Source organism: Berghia stephanieae, chromosome 10 (assembly GCF_034508935.2).
Source record: "Berghia stephanieae isolate SIO BIC M18660-M18661 chromosome 10, UCSD_Bste_1.3, whole genome shotgun sequence".
In the NCBI taxonomy this organism is placed as follows: domain Eukaryota; kingdom Metazoa; phylum Mollusca; class Gastropoda; order Nudibranchia; family Aeolidiidae; genus Berghia; species Berghia stephanieae.
Genome location: NC_088369.1, coordinates 8,617,842 through 8,632,947, shown reverse-complemented (window position 1 = coordinate 8,632,947; position 15,106 = coordinate 8,617,842). Strand labels below are relative to the sequence as shown.

General features: G+C 35.4%; 1 protein-coding gene across 3 annotated transcripts in view; it reads left to right on the top strand.

Moving 5' to 3' along the window:
- Nucleotides 1–15,106, top strand: part of LOC144956177 (cholinesterase-like) — a 160,081-nt gene that overhangs the window by 138,620 nt on the left and 6,355 nt on the right. Inside the window, exon 4 of one of the 3 annotated variants that reach the window (XM_078886576.1) lies at nucleotides 1–61. This exon is cut by the window's left edge and continues 448 nt beyond it. The exons of the other annotated variants lie outside the window; for them this stretch is intronic. The gene's annotated coding sequence lies outside the window, so the exon portion shown is untranslated. Of the gene's footprint in view, nucleotides 62–15,106 lie in introns of those variants that run through there. 3 annotated transcript variants of the gene reach the window in all.

The window sequence follows — 15,106 nt, the reverse complement described above, 5'->3', positions numbered from 1 at the left end:
TATTTTGTATTTTTTTTAAATCCCATTATATTCAGGTTTGTTTAATACTTTTAAATAAACATTAACAGACGAAATTCCTTTTTTAATTCAGAAAAATGAGTGGAGCAGGCACTTATGTTGGTAACAACAAGAGATGAAGTGAGTAGGAAAGTGCCTGAAGACAATAGAGAATAATTTTTTTTTATAATTTTAAAAAACTCCAGGCGGAGTTGTCGTACCAGTAATGTCGCGGGTTCAAACCCCCATCACCGCCGCGAAATTTTTTATTCTCTATTGTCTTCTGGCACTTTCCGACTACTTTCCTATTTGCTATAATATATATATATATATATATATATATATATATATATATATATATATATATATATATATTCATTTTTGTTATTTACTTTTTACTTTTTCTTATATTAATGATTTTCTTGTTTTATTATGGGCTGAAGAAGTGTTTCAGACCGAAATGTTCCGTGTTCGGTGTTTTGTTCTTTTCTTGCTATATATATATATATATATATATATATATATATATATATATATATATATATATATATATATATATATATATGAGTGTTGGTGGGTACTTGTAGGTACGAAAGTGCTCGATAATGGTGGTTAGAGCTAATATATAATGTAAATTTTCACTCACATTTTTTTTTCACTCACATTTTTTGGCCGAAAAACTGTGAGTGAAAATTTACATTATATATATATATATATATATATATATATATATATATATATATATATATATATTGAATCGTGTTTGATACAAATATGGTACGAAAAGTGCTCGACATGTAGTAATGGAGCGAATTATTATTTAAAATATTTACCACAATGTTTGGGACAGTCTACATCAATGTTTCAGGCTTAATTTGCCATCGTCAGGACTGAGTTGTTTTGTTGACTGTTGTTGTTTCTTGAAGTGGTTCCGGTTTGAAGTTAATTAAGAGGAATTTGCGCCGATGGGGACACTTTCCGTACATCTCACTTTTCATGTTGAGTGTGGCTTCATGAGGATGTTTGAAGCCACACTCAACATGAAAAGTGAGATGTACGGAAAGTGTCCCCATCGGCGCAAATTCCTCTTAATTAACTTCAAACCGGAACCACTTCAAGAAACAACAACAGTCAACAAAACAACTCAGTCCTGACGATGGCAAATTAAGCCTGAAACATTGATGTAGACTGTCCCAAACATTGTGGTAAATATTTTAAATAATATATATATATATATATATATATATATATATATATATATATATATATATATATATTCATTTTTGTTCGTTACTTTTGACAATCAAAAGCTTTTAGCAGCTTGGTATCACAGTAATAATAGCTTTATAAATAAAGTGTTGTAAAAGTATGGGACAAAGTTGGACCTGTTTTCGCAATTTATCGAGCCTTTGGATACATCGGCGTCTCGAAAAAGCATTGTGTCGGGGGTTATTTAGATGCTAAACATTGAATTATAATTTGTTTGTATTTTAACTCTCTTCTTACCAGCCAATCTCAGGATTTTCCCCAAAACTTCACTTCCAACTAACACAAAAATACATTTTTTTTATCACTCGAACATAAAAGCAGTGAGTTCTTGCGACAAATACATGCTCTACAACAACGCACTGTTCATTTTATGATGTACAAAATAAATTTGAATAAGAAAAATGTTGGTTGTATTGTACAGAATGTGACGATTTTCTTATAGTTGGCAAGGAGAGGGTTAATATGAGACTTGGGCTAAGTTCTTATGTTTAATATGCTTCAACAGTCGTAACGTCACTTCCTTCGTAATGACGCTTGGTAACTTAGTAACTGACTCTAAGCTATCGGAACAATGGCGGACGCACTTATGAAATATTTCTCCGACGAGCATAAAAGCGTATCCAGAGGGGAAAAAACCCATTATAAATCTGATCATTTTTTGACTTTTACACATTCTGATCACAAGACATATGAAAAGTTCCAGCCAGCATGAAGAATTTAAAAAAAACCGATTTTCTTTGTTTAGAACCATGATGGCCGCCGTTGCTGGGCGAACGTGACATCAGACTATTGAATCCAATTGAAGTGCTTTACAAGGGATCCCCAAGTAAACAGCTACACAGCGTGGTCCAGCAGCACGGTCTTTGCTGCGTACACAAAATGAATCGAATTCGATCACCCGCCGCGCGGTGTGGTCTTGAGCAAGTCACCTCGGCCTAGCTCACTTTTGCAGCGATGCATTGCGGCTGACGCCTGTGTTATTCCTTCCAATCTTCCCTTGGAATAAACCCTAAAGACAAAATTTCCCCCCAATAGAATGAATAAAGGGAAATTGATTTAATTAAATTATTATTATCTACAAAGCACAAAATGGAAAACTAGAAATTCCAACTTAGGCATTTGAAACGGAACAACAACAAAACAAGAAATTCAGCATTTAATTTTGAAATCCCCCCCCCCCCCACTCAAGAACAAACCATCATCAATCTTTACTCTTTCTTCCCCTCCATCATCCGACTTTGGAACTCCCTACCAACCACTTCTAAACAATCCCTTTCGACTGTTGACTTCAAATATTCGCTCACTGCTTCCCTCTAAATCCCCTTTTACTGAAAGACAGGCCATACAATCTTCATCTTCGGCCTAACAACAAAAGATGGCGTAAGTAGGAAAGTGCCAGAAGACAATAGAGAATAAAAATTTCGCGGCGGCGATGGGGGTTTGAACCCACGACCTTACAGGTACGACAACTCCGCCTGGCCGGAGAGAGCGTGACTCTACCGTATGAGCTATCCACGGTCCCCTGGAGCTTTGTCCTTAATGGAAGAAGATCTAAATCAATGTTGTTTGTATACATAACTTAATTCGTGCATTTCTCAATACATAATACAGTATAACGCATGTTTTATAAATATTAATTCTGAAGGAATGAAATAATGGAGTTCTTAAATTTATTTATCCATCTATTTATTTATTTGATTTTATTTTCTTTATTTATTTTTATTTACACAGAGTGATAATGGAGAGTCTTCGGATGGGAACAATACGACAGAGTATGGACGTTTTGAGTACAAACCTTTCGTCAGCACAACAATAAACTCATGAACATTCATTTGTTTATTGTTGTGCTGACGAATGGTTTGTACCCTAATACCCGTCCATTGTCTGTATCGTTCCCATCCGAAGCCACTCCATCATCAATTTTTCATTAGTATTTTCACGATCCCAGGCTTCAGGCAGCCCCCACCGCTATCCGATTAAAGAAGGATTTTATCACTAAACGTTATTAGTTGTTTTTTATTGATTATTTTTAGCTCTTTTTAAAAGCTATACCCCAATATATAATTTTTTTTATTAAACATAAAAAAAAATAATATTGCTATGTGTTTGATGTCACCATTGTTTTCATTATTAATATTATAATCATCATTCTCATCAGCATCATCAGCATTATGATTATAACCACCACCATCATCATCATCATCATCATCATCATCATCATCATCATCATCATCATCATCATCATCATCATTATCATCATCAATATCATTGTCATTATCGGCATCATCATTATGATTAATACTTTAATTGTTAATTATTTATGTTTAAATTTTTATCATTATTATTACTATTATCATCATCATCATCATTATTATTATTATTATTACTATTATTATTATTATTATTATTATTATTATTATTATTATTATTATTTATTATTATTATTATATTATTATTATTATTATTATTATTATTATTATTATTATATTATTATTATTATTATTATTATTATTATTATTAGTAATATTATCATCATCATCATTATCATCATTATTATCATCACCATCATTATCATCGTCGTCATCATCATCATAATTGATGTTATTCAACCAATAAACATTTAAATAATTATCCTATTCCTCCATTATCATCAAAATATTTGTTTTGAAAAATATCATATAATATTGATCAGAGGCCTAAAATAAATCCGAACCATTAGAATAGAATGGGAAATATTTTGGGAGTTGAAATGGTTTGGCGATTTGCACGTAAAATATAAAAAGATTTTATGAAATATGTTACAGTGAATGACATCTCTAGTCGGATGGTCAAAAGGTTTGAACCGAGATATTTCAAGTTTAGTTAGAAGGTCAATTTTGGTCAAAAATGAGTTCTTGTCACAAATGATTAAATCAACCCTTTTTGTACATCTTCAGGAAATATCAAAGCTTAATTTCACTTCTAAAGATTTTTTTACAGTTAGTCAAGTTGAAAAAGTATGAAATTTGAGAAAAGTTGCTGGATACCTTTCCCATACATCTGACCATAACTCCATAAATAAATCACCCAATTTACTTCAAATAAAGATTAAAATACTCTGGGGAGCATATTATTCTTTCAGAAATTGCAAACAATGCAAATCCAAAACTTTCACCTTCTGACTGATTATGTCATGCACTGACACACATATCAGAAATGAACATAACAGTTTCAAGAAGGAACTACAGTAAATACTAAACACGGAACCTTTCGGGCTCAAAACCCTTCTTCAGTCAATAACAAAAATATAAATGAAAGCATGGATACATCATATTAAATCCAGATAGACCTGGAGTTAACGTGATGTGATAACAGCTTTAAATGTGTGGCTAAGTGTTCTTGTGGTATGACACTCGCTTTCCGACCGGAAGCTCCTGGGTTCGAGCCTCGCTCGCTCGGTGCATAATTGAGTCCTTGGAAAATGCCCTTTACTCACATTCTCTCACCGTATTCAGGTGTAAAATGAGTACATGGCCGTTAACAGCATAGTCTCTGTCGTGAAAAAAAATGTGTAATATCGCCTAACTGTGGTGCCATTTCTTGTTCTACATTTTACGTGTTACTGTGGTCAGGGAAAACTTGTAGAGCGCGTTGAACACGTTTAGTGGATATTGCGCTATTATAAAAGCTCAAGCTTTTGTTTTTTGGTTTGATTTTTGGGGGTTTTTTTAAATGTGATGTAATAACTGTTTAATTTTTGTTGCTGGCTGAAGAAGGGTTTCGAGCCCGAAATATTCCGAATAGTTTTGCTGTCTTTTTAGTTGTTTTTTTTTTTTTAAGCTGGTCTATTCATTGTTGTACATGACTTTTTTACAGTCGACTGTTTCTGGCAACTGAGTTTTCATTTTGACCTATGAAATATTATATCATAGCATTCTCATATAAGTGGCGGAGTGGTTAAGACATTGCACTGTGACCCGGAAGGTCCCGGGATCGAGTCCCGCTTCAGGGACTTTCGTTTTTGTAGGGTTTTTTTTTTTCACTTGAACAACATGGGGTGATTCCTGTTGCCATCAGACATCTTGTTTGATGAATTAACTAGACTATATTTCTTCATGGAATGCTAGGCAACGATATCTTATGATGTCGTGGCGGAAAGGCATAATTCTTTGTTAAAACGCTTCAACAGTCGTGACGTACTTCCCCGTAATGACGCTTGGTAACTTAGTAACTGGCTCTGAACTATCGGAACAATGGCGGACGCCCTCATGAAATATTTCTCCGACGAGCATAAAAGCGTATCCAGAGGAGAAAAACATGATAATCTGATCAAGTTTTGACTTTTATACATTCTGATCACATGACATGTGAAAAAGTTCTAGTCAACATGAAGTATAAAAAGTACCGCTTTTCTTTGTTTAGAACCAAGCTGCTGGTTGCTGGGCGGACGTGACATCAGACTATTGAATCCTATTATCATCATATTATACCTAAAACCCTGGGGTCTCCTTATCTTAGGTTGGTAGAGTACTCGTTCCACACGCAAAGGGCCCGAGATCGATCCTGGGTGAAATCAAGATTTAATTTTTTTTTATGACTTCTTCTGAATCCCGTGTCCACCTAGCATTGAATGGGTAGCTGGTTCTCTTTAGATCTGACGGAAAGTGCTTTGCGATAGACTGGCGTCCTATCCAAAGAGTAATAAGCAATTGCTTTTTTTTGTTGTTTTACGCTATTGAAACCAGGATAAACTCCTGCTCCATGGGCCTTATGGCTCTGAAGGACTACTAGACTAGCTGAAAAGTTAATAACTTGATCAGATTATCATGTTTTTCTCCTCTGGATGCACATTTATGCTCGTCGGAGAAGTATTTCATGAGGGCGTCCGCCATTGTTCAGATAGTTTAGAACCAGTTACTATGTTACTTACTATACGTCATTACCAGCGCATGTCCTACATGTTAAATGTTGCTGTTGGCCAGGGATCCCTTGTAAAGCGCTTTGAGGACATTAATTTAGTGGATATTGCGCTATATAAAGCTCAATTATTATTTTTTTTTTTATAATAAGAGGGAATCCTTTCAACACTTAATTGACGCACTCTGGAAAAAAACACGTATTAAAAAAAATTTGGCCAGAAAACTCTTCCTTCAAATATTGCTCGATTTAAATGATCCTCATCCCGGCAAAAACTATTAAGACTGGGACTTAGCAAAGTTTCGTTTTTGAAAGTGTTTGCCAAAATGAGGGCCATTTAAGTCGATCGATATTTGAAGGACGAGTTTTCTGGCCAAATTTTATAATATGTGTTTTTCCAGAGTACTGTTTTGTTTTTGTTTTGTTTTTAAGGGTTTTACGGCGCTTGCAACACATTTAGGTTATATCAGCGCCAGTAAAAAGGAAGAAAATGGGATAGTAAAAAGTTCTAGAATTATAATTAAAGAACCCAAGAGAAAGTAAGACAAAGGGGAACTGGGAACAAATAGGGATCAGATGTAGATTCCAAGAGCACACCACCAATGTACTTAGTTTGAGATCACCTATAAGTCTCATCCGGACACAAGCACAAAATCCAACAAAGAGGAATACACTCAAATGCTTACATTATAAATTCAAAATAACAAATATAATAGTACATAACAGAGAGATGATTTACAAGGAAAAAAAATATCATCTCCCAAAACAATAACTATGCATTTGACTGTTTCCCTCCCAGTTAGGACTCCGGCCAGGGCCAGGACAAAACCAAGTAATCTCATTCCAAGACAAAGACAGAAAGCATGTTGGAAAACAGATATAAGGGGATAGAAGACACAATATGTACCCCCCCCTGCCCACTATGGGAGGTCAGGAACCCCACCCAGTTTCCAGAGTACAAAATTTAACTGGTTAAGTGTCTTTGAAAATGATAAATATCACATGTAATTAATAAAAGCCATTAATTCTAATGTATAATATCATGAAATAACATTGGAGGTCCCGTTAGCTCAGTTGGTAGAGCACTCGCTTCACAAGCAAAGGGACCGAGATCGATCGATCCCGGGTTGATTTTTTTTTCTGACCAAATCAATTACTTACTATCGTTTGGATAAGACGCTAGTCTATCGCAAAGTACTTTCCGCCAGATCTAACAGACCCAGCTACCCATTCACTGCTGGGTGGACAAGGGGGATCAGAAAATAAATCTTTGGACTGCACCCGGGATCGATCTCGGTCCGTTTAAGTAGGAAGCGAGTGCTTTACCAACTGAGCTATCGGCATCCCCAAGCATTTCATCTACTGTGTAGATATTCATCAAAATATATAGAATCTCATTATTTTTTTAACTCACCTCAAAACGGTATTATGTCAAGGTCGGCGTGTACATATCTGCAGGTCTGATGAACCAACAAAATTATATATCTTGATTTAACATTGTCCTCATGGACAATATTTTCCGTTGGTTTGACGGGATGTAGAATAGGTTTCAACAGTCGTGACGTCACTTCCCTCATAATGACGCATAATAACTTAGTAACTGGTTCTACACTATCGGAATAATGGCGGACACCCTTATGAAATACTTCTCCACTACGAGCATAAAAGTGTATCCAGAGGAGAAAAACATTATAAATCTGATCATGTTTTGACTCTTATAAGTTCTAGCGAGCATGAAGAATAAAAAGTACCGATTTACTTGGTTTAGAACCAAGCTGCTCGTTGCTGGGCGGATGTGACATCAGACTATTGAATCCTATTTAAAATGTGCCAAAAGGTCGTTTTTGTAAGATTCATAACAAAAATTCCCCAGTTATTTGGGGGGAAATACCTAAAGAAATTTTGTATTTGTGTTTATCAGTTTCTATCGGTTAGAGAATGAAAAATAAACCAAAACTGGCGATCCATTAGCATAGCAAAATATTTTCTCTAACGTTTGAGAAAGAAATGTGAACGAAGTTGCAATAGTGTCTATACTTTATCGTGAAAATACTACCGAAAGAGTGAAAATGGAGAGGCTTCGTATTCGAACAATACAGATCATGGCGTGTTGCCCACGTTAATTTGTGTATTGTTGTGCTGACGAAGGGTTTGTACCCGAAACGTTTTGTCTGTATTGTTCCTATACGAAGCCTCTCCATTTTCACTCTTTCGTTAGTATTTTCACGATCACAGGCTTCAGGCAGCCCCTAGTTTTCTACTATACTTTTTCGACACTTTAAAAGCAGCTATAATCTTATGTCAGATTGTCAGATGTTGGTCTGTTTATTTTTCATTATTTGGCCCAGAAAGATTGATGAAAACGCATATTTTCCTTTTTTTTCATAATATCTTTGTTTTTGGTATATTTTGTGGAAATCTTACGAAAATGACATATTGAGAGCCTTAATTTTATATTTCTGGTGATTCTTATTTAACATGTCTTTTGAACAGCCCTACATAAAACCGATTTGAGGTGATGGGTTTCATTTTTGTTATTTCTGTGATTAAAACGTCTTGTATTTATATCATAATATCTTGTTCCTTTTGTGTTTTGTATAGTGCAATCTAAATGAGTGGTATAAATATAAAAGAAGAAAAAGAAGAAGAAGAAGAAGAAGAAGAAGAAGAAGAAGAAGAAGAAGAAGAAGAAGAAGAAGAAGAAGAGAAAGAAGAAGAAGAGAAGGAAGAAGAAGAAGAAGAAGAAAAGAAGAAGAAAAGAAGAAGAGAAGGAAAAGAAGAAGAAGAAGAAGAAGAAGAAGAAGAAGAAGAAGAGAGAAAGAAGAGAAGAGAAGAAGAAGAAAAGAAGAAGAGAAGAAGAAGAAAGAAAGAAGAAGAAGAAGAAGAAGAAGAAGAAGAAGAAGAAGAGAAAGAAGAAGAAGAGAAGAAGAAGAAGAAGAAGAAGAAGAAGAAAAAAGAAGAAAAGAAGAAGAAAGAAAGAAGAAGAAGAAGAAGAAGAAGAGAAGAAGAAGAAGAAGAAGAAAGAAAGAAAGAAAAGAAGAAAGAAGAAGAAGAAGAAGAAGAAGAAGGAAGAAGAAGAAGAAGAAAGAAGAAGAAGAAGAGAAGAGAAGAAGAAGAAGAAAAGAGAAGAAGAAGAAGAGAAGAAGAAGAAGAAGAAGAAGAAGAAAGAAGAAGAAGAAGAAGAAGAAGAAGAAAAGAAGAAAGAAGAAGAAGAAGAAGAAGAAGAGAAGAAGAAGAAGAAGAGAAGAAGAAGAAGAAGAAGAAGAAGAAGAAGAAGAGAAGAAGAAGAAGAAGAGAAGAAGAGAGAAGAAGAGGAAGAAGAAGAAGAAGAAGAAGAAGAAAGGAAGAAGAGTTAAAAGAAGAAGAAGATAGATAAAAGAGATGAAGTAGTAGTAGAGTAGTAGTAGTAGTAGTAGTAGTAGTAGTAGTAGTAGTAGTAGTAGTAGTAGTAGTAGTAGTAGTTGTTGTTGTTGTTGCTGTTGTTGTGGCAGTAGTAGTAATAGCGGTTCATAACCAGATTAGTCACAGTGATTGCATTACTTAAGGCCTCACGTTGCGTTCTAGGGTAGAGAACTCTACACAAATTACCTCATTAGACTCAGTATTACTATTTACAATACTATGTCATACTATATAAGTGTGCAAGTGCAAAAAGGTTGTCAGCTTACTGCTAACGAAATTTGAACACTATACGAGATGACTGTTTTATACTACATGTGATCCATCGACTCAAAACGTTATTATGTCGGGATGACTTACTTACTTACTTACTTAGGCCGCCCCTTGGGGCGCCCTACCTGAGCCACAAGTCTTCGCCATTCTGTCCTGTCCTCCATAAGCGTACGCAGCTCCCGGGTGTTGTCCATTCCTGTGTCATCTAGCAGACAGTCAATGTGTGTTTTATTCTGCCTGCCTCTGCTTCTGGTTCGCTCAGGTGGTTCCCATAGAACAGGACTGCTTGCAATCTCCTCCTTGTGTCTCCAGCAGTGCCTCGCAAGTCTCATGCTTCTCTTTTGAATCTTCGAGGTCACTAGGGGGAGGTCACTGTAGAGCTCTTCGTTTGTTATGTGCTCTTTCCAGCTTACATTGAGGGCCATCCGCAGCATACGGGTGTAGCAGCCGTCCAGTTGCTTCTCAATGGCTTTAGTTAGAGTCCATGTCGCTGCTCCATATAGAAGCACTGACTCTACCGTTGCCAGGAACAGTCTCTTCTTTATTTCCCTCTGTAGGTTTGAACTCCAGATTTTCCTGAGTTTGTGACAGGCACTCCAAGCCAATGCTTTTCTGACAGAAATATCAGAGGAACTGCTTTGGGTCCAACCTCCTAGGTACTTGAAGTTGTCAACTTCCTTCAGCCATTATCCATTCTTTGCCTGTATGCTAATTGGCCTTTCTTGGTTGTAGGTTTTGAATACTGTCTTCTTAGCATTACAGCATAGTCCTACTCGTTCAGCCTCAGTTTCGAGTCTGTTGAGGACTTCTTGTGTCTGGTCCATCTCCTCGTTCAGTCGGGATGAATCAGACCCTAAAAGTCAAATTAAAAGGTAATCAGAAGGTCTTAGGTTCGATCCCCAGTCGATGTAGACTGATTTTTTGGGATGTTTTTTTCTTCTATTTTTCTTTCTTGCTTTGTCTGGCACCTTTCATACACACTTGTCCAGATCTTTAGAACTGAAATGATGAAAAAGACGAACTGGAATGTCCTGGGGAGAGATGAAGAAGAAGAAGACAAAGAACAGAATACGGTGGAGATGCACTGTTGAAGCCCTATGTTCTACTACCACGCCACTACCACATCATCTCATTCGTCTGAAGTTTTATTCATCCTGTTTTGTTGATAAAGGGGAAACCCGAAACGTCCATTTGATCTGTTTTCGTATATTACAGTGGAGCTTCCATTCAATTTCACATTGTTATTTAATGTTCTAAAAGGGATGTTAAGGATTAAATGAATGAATTATGTCTTTTGCAATGTAAGAAATTGCATTCATCCTTCACCGTAACAAATAACAATCAATAAAAAGCTTCATATTTGTGGTGGTGATGGGATTTGAACCCGCAACCTTACTGGTACAACTCCGCCTGGCCGGGGAGAGCGTGACTCTACCGTATGAGCTATCCACGATCTCAAACCCCCATCACCGCCGCGAACTTTTTATTCTCTATTGTCTTCTGGCACTTTCCTACTCACTTTATCTCTTGTTGTTATCAACATAGGAACTGCTCCACTAGCTTTTGTGAATTTTCCTTCATATTTGTGGCAGTAAATACAAGTTTTCTGACCTAGCACACCAGGACCCATTACCACTCTGAGACCGTGGGTCACATATGGCTTGCTAGCAAGAGAAAAAAAAAGGAGGGGGACGAGTCAGGATGAACCCACACAGGAGATAGACAGACTCCGAGGACTTGGCACTGCCCCACACCCAGCTCGAAAAACGGCGGAGGACGTCGGGTTCTTGGTTTCGGTAGGTCTAGCGGCTCTTGTCTTTATCCTTCTTATTTTGTCCGTCCCGACGTCTTTATCCGGAAGACGGCAGAGGACGGGCAGTGCCGGGCCGTTGGAGTCAGTCTCCGGTGTGGGTTAGCAGTTAGCACTAATACAGTGTAGTGAGAATTACTCATAAACATGGATGGCAAAAAGACAAACAAACCAATAACAAAGACATGAGTGACGTCAACTTCGTTCTATCTATACATGTTCCATGTTCCAACGACATTTTTTTTTTTCAATCACTTTTACAACTAACATTACTGATTTATCTGTAGAGTGTGCCAAGTGATATGAACTCAATGACATGGAACCATGCATTGTATCCCCGAATTTGCACTAAACGGTCTTGTACCTAATTAATTGCTCATAATAATAATAATGATAATAATAATAATAATAATAATAATAATAATAATAATAATAATAATAATAATAATAATAATAAATAATAATAATAATAATAATAATATAATAATAATAATAATAATAATAATAATAATAATAATAATAATAATAATAATAATAATAAATAATAATAATAATATAATAATAATAATAATAATGATAATAATAATAATAATAATATATAATAATATATAATAATAAATAATAATAATAATAATAATAATAATAATAATAATAATAATAATAATAATAATAATAATAATAATAATAAAATTGATAATAATAATAATAATATGAGGACGTCTGAAAACCGAACGCTATTATTATGGGCTTGATACTAACGCAAAGCTGAAAATGGAAAGGCTTTGGGTGGGATCAGTACAGATGGTCGTTTCGAAGGGTACACACCCTTCGACAACAATGAACAAAGGAACGTTGAAAACAAATTAAAATAAAGTGTAGTAAAATTACAATCGTTCTACATGTTACGTGTTGCTGTTGACCAGGAACCCTTTGTAAAGCGCTTTGAGCACGTTTAGTGGATATTGCGCTATATAAATGTTCAAGTTTAAGTTTGATGGATAAATATAAACACGCTGACGTAAAAGACGTATTAAAAATTTTGGCCAGAAAACTCGTATTCAAATTAAATCCTTGGATTAACCCTCTCCGTACCAGCCATTTTCAAGATTTCCCCCAAAGCTTCACACCCAACTAACACAAAAATATAATTTTTTTATCACTCAAACACAATAGCAGTAAAATTCTTCCGATTCATAATCTTTTTTTTAACATGCTCTACAACACAGGATTCATTTTCTATAAATTTTATGTTGTACAAACGAAATTTGAATAAGAAAAATGTTGGTTGTATCGTAACGAATGTGGCGATTTTCCTATTGTTGGTAAGGACAGGGTTAAAATGACCCTCCCTTTTTTTAAATTTTTTAAACCAAAAAAAAACAAAAAACTCTCGGACCTTCCATCTGGAACACCTACCTATCTTGTATTAATGACCTTATGTTTAGTTTTACATTGTTGTATAATGATATTATGTTGATGTAGTACGTATAATGTTTCATTTGTATAATAATGTCACTGTATTATTATTGTTTCGCGCATTGAGCATCAATCGGCCAGTGATGAAAATGTGCATTATAAATGTCATGTATTATTATTATTATTATCGAGAACCCATCTGGTCAGTCAGCTTTACCTTACTATATCGGGTTAACTCACTCAACCCTAAAAACGAATATATCCGTAGTATACCCGGGTTTACTTTTACCCAATGCCTATTTATTACATTCTTCTGAGACAAATTATAGGCGTTGTACCAAAGCTAATGTTCTTAATTTTTACATGTTAATTGTAGTTGAATAAAACTTTCCATGTACACGTTCATTTCCAATGTTGAAAAGTAGCAAAAATCTCTAGGATTGAGTGAGATAACCCTGTCCTTACCAACTATAGGAAAATCGTCACATTCGTTACGATACAACCAACAATTTTCTTATTCAAATTTCTCTTGTACATCATAAAATTTAAAGAAAATTAACAATGTGTTGTAGGGCATGTTTTGCTAAAGAAATTATTTATCGCAAGAACTTTGCTTGCTATTGTGTTTGAGTGATAAGAAATATATTTTTTGTGTTAGTTGGGTGTGAAGTTTCGGGTAAAATTCTGAAAATAGCTGGCAAGGAGAGAGTTAATGAACTAAAGGCATGAGGATATCCTATAAACAAAACGACGTGTGTTGTATGTCTGAATACGTCGTAGCTATTCGAGTTCCGTATCCAAGGACTCGATTAATTATTTGAAGCAGTCAAGTGAAGCAATGCACTGAACGCAATATTTATTTTTGTTTTTACGTTTTAGTTGGAGTGGAAAGGTGAAAACAGTGCATGAAAACTGGTAGTACCCAATTATTATTACCTATTCGAATAGAAAACACACACAAACTCCATCACATCTACATTGGTGTTAGATAGGAAAGTGAAGAATTATTTGACCGAAATATTAAACCTAGAGTATTTAACTAGAGCATTGGCACTGCACAATATCCACTAAACATGCTCAAAGCGCTTTACAAGGGGTCCCTGGCCAACAGAAACACTTAACATGTAGGACGGGACACGACGCCTGTTAGGCGATATTACATTTTTTCGGACAGAGACAACATTGTTGACGGCCAGGTAGTTATTTTACACCTGAGTACGGTGAGAGAATGTGAATAAAGAGCCTTTTCAAAGGGCTCAACTTTGCGCCGAGCGATGCTCGAACCCATGACCTTCCGGTCCGAAAGCGAGTGTCATACCACTGGACGACATAGCCGCACAAACCTAGTATGTTTACATGTTAGATGAACTCTGAACGTGAATAGGGAATAATAGTGTGACGTCCAAATACTAGTTCCAATCTCCCTGGAAGTATGAAACCTTTCCTCCAGAGGACTGGGTACATAAGTATAATATTATATCGTGTTACTGATTTTCTGGTTTCAGAGTGATGGCATCTAGTTTTCTAGTCTAAATATGTGCTGATTGGCAATATATATATGTATATATATTATGACAATTATATATGTATATATATATATATATATATATATATATATATATATATATATATATCCGAGTAAAAATCCCTCAAGTTCGCGGGGAAAGAACTATGAATTTTATCTGATTCTTGATATATTCATGTATATAGATTCTAGCATAGAGAATGACAGTAACAGTAACGAACAGGTGGGGAACCCAGCAGTACCGATGTACCTACATCAACTGCGAAAATAAACCTGAAGTAGCAGACGTGAGTAGAGTTGAAAGACGATCCTGGGATCGAGAACTTACCTTACAGTACAGTACTCTGGTGATCATGTTTTGATTGTTGATTGGTAAAATTGAGAGTTTGTCCATAATTCAAAACTAAGTAATATACCTACACTGATCTATACTTACATGAAAGAAAATGGGTGTTTTGACCACTTTAATCCTGAGGTCAAATGAAAATCTGAAGCAGACGCGAACAGTATCAAGTATTCCA